We start from the raw sequence: 2,748 nt of genomic DNA on the forward strand, positions 1-2,748 counted from the left end.
TTTATTGTTCATCTAACTTCAAATGATAACCAACCGGTAATGATAAGCCATTGTATATGTTTTTCCTTTCGGTTCATCTATTGTTCTTGATAATCCAAAAGTAACTATAACTTCAAACTTCGGAAGGGTTGTATAAAATATATATATATATATATATAATATAAACTTCTCCAACACCCTTTCTTGATTGACTAGTTGTATGGGCATCATGTCAACACAGACTGTTTAATACTGTCCGGCATTTTTGTACTATGCACGATTGTATCGAATCTTTTATTTTTGATTTGCTGAAGATGTTGATTTCCTCTTAACATGCAAGGGTAGCTTCATAATGAGTTTCTTTTCCTATCCATTAGTGGCTAATTCTGTCAGTTTATCTTAGCCGTATGTAGTGAATTATGTCAGTCCATGAGTGACCTGAATATTGGTACATTTGGAGCCATTATCACATCTCATCTTAATTTGTTTATGACTGATTATTAAATCTGGTTGAAGAAGTGACCCTTACCAAATGTGCTATCTGTTTTTTTTTTTAATTTGTTCGATAAGCTACTGCACCCCTATGTATGAAATGTTATATTTCTGAACTAATTCAGTGTTCAACTGCATTCTATATTGAACAAGTGTCAGCACAAAGTAGTTTACCACAAAATTTCAGAGTAGCTTAATTGTTTTTTTTTGAAAAGATATCTAGCTGGAAACAAATTGGTTAGAACAAACTCTCAAGGTACATGATACTTCTGTTAACAGGGCAATCGGGTCATACTTATCAGATAGATACATATGATGGGTACTCATGTTTAGTATATGGTGAACAATGAACATATCACATGACAAGGAAATTGGGACGCAATGTTTGAGTGTGAGTGTATTACTAAGAATGGGGTTTAATGTTATGGCAGTGATTAGAAGTTGTGAAAATGTTCTAAACTTCGGGAAAATAACTAAATTAATGAAACTCAATTACTCAGTTGAGACCTACCTTGGAGAGGGTGGGTGGTACAAGACTTCGAGGACTTATATTTGGTGTCGAGCGTGAAGCGGCTCGTGGGTCCCCATCCTTGGAGTTAGGGACCAGGACTACCTATGTGTCTTAGGTGGTAGTCTCACGTCTTCTGCAGAAGTTAGGGATGCATCCTGTTTTGAGTTGAGCTTTTGGGAGATTCTTTCGGCTATTGGTCGTTCCCTTGGGGATTCAGTCTCTGTTAGAATGTTTGGGTTAATACATTACCTGGAATAATATACCCCCGAACGTTATCTTCTGAGATGGTCACTTGTGTCCGTGTGTACCCACGGGATAAGATAATTAAACATCATTTATAAGAGTTAGGTGTCACAACCAGTGGAGACACTAGAGAGAGATATGTAAGTTATATTTCATATGCTTTATATTATCAACTTATAAATTAGTAAAATTCTTAACTTGGTGGATACGAGGTAATTAAATTGTTATCTGAAAGTGTACATGTTATTACATTGACTGTGGCATACCTCACCTGCATATTAATGTGGCATAGTTGTATTTGTTATATAACTGCTCACTTGCTCATGTACATGAATTTAGATCTCTGTTATATAGTGTTTACCTATCTTGATATACACTAAAGCTCAACCATGACACTCATACCACACACTCGATTCACGATATACTTGCACTATCAGTACAGAATTTCTGCTTAGACGTGGTAGTCTAAATCCATTTTTTTTTACATTCTCAGGTCATGAGTAGTCACCACAAACGGTTACAGGAGAGTTTTCGATATCTGTTTGATCTACTAGTTCCCTAACCAATTTGTAACTGATATGCCATCATGGATTCGTTCTTTGTAAATGTACTTTTGTAAAGTTTCATGAACTAAAGTGAAATAAAGGATGTGGGGATTGTTTGAAGATCTTTTTACTTGTATCGCTTCATTCACTTAACCATGAGTTATAAAATGATTCCGCTATATGTATAAAAAAAAAATCTCAGTGTTTCTGAGTTAAGTTTTTGAGGCGTTACAAGTTATGTAGGATATACTTTCATTATCGAAAGTATTATAACAACTTAAAGCCTTGAACAATTACTCTACATCCAAAACCAAAAAATTATTCACTTGCCTATGAAGGCAACTCAACGTCACCAGCTCAAAACACGGGTGTATCTTTGGACACGAGGCCAAAGCTGTGTAATCTTTGATGGGCAAGGGAAACCATAGGCTCAATGCCAATCAACTCGGTGAGCAGAGTGGTTTTTTCCTCGTTAAGCAGAATGGTTAATCATGGAGCAGCCATAGCAGGTTGCACTGCTTGTGGTTGACATAAACAGCAAAACTTTTGAGCCATTATTCTCTCTCAAAAGAATTTTGAACTATTACATTTAACTGGCTGTTTTTTTTTTCCTAATGCATTTCGATAGCTGAGTGGATTTCCAGATAACAGCATCCCACAATTGTACACAAAGCTTAGGATATTTCCCAAGACACTACTGAAGCATTTGAACAAAGCAAAAACCTTCGGAAACCACTCAATTCACTAAAAAAACATCTGAACCAAGACTAAAATGAAGATTACAGACTGAAACTGTCTGGTTTTTTCTCTTACATAGTTGTTTGGATGTCATCATGTCATGCGCATCCTAAGGAAGCAAAGCTACACATACGAAAAGGTTGATCAATAAACCATGGGTTGAGCGAAGTTGCGAACTTAAAAGGGAGAAGAAGGGATGCCAGAAACAAAGAATAAAAAATGAGAAAGGGATAACAAAAA

The sequence above is a fragment of the Nuphar pumila genome, chromosome 12 (genome assembly GCF_984573655.1).
Source record: "Nuphar pumila chromosome 12, dmNupPumi1.hap1.1, whole genome shotgun sequence".
In the NCBI taxonomy this organism is placed as follows: domain Eukaryota; kingdom Viridiplantae; phylum Streptophyta; class Magnoliopsida; order Nymphaeales; family Nymphaeaceae; genus Nuphar; species Nuphar pumila.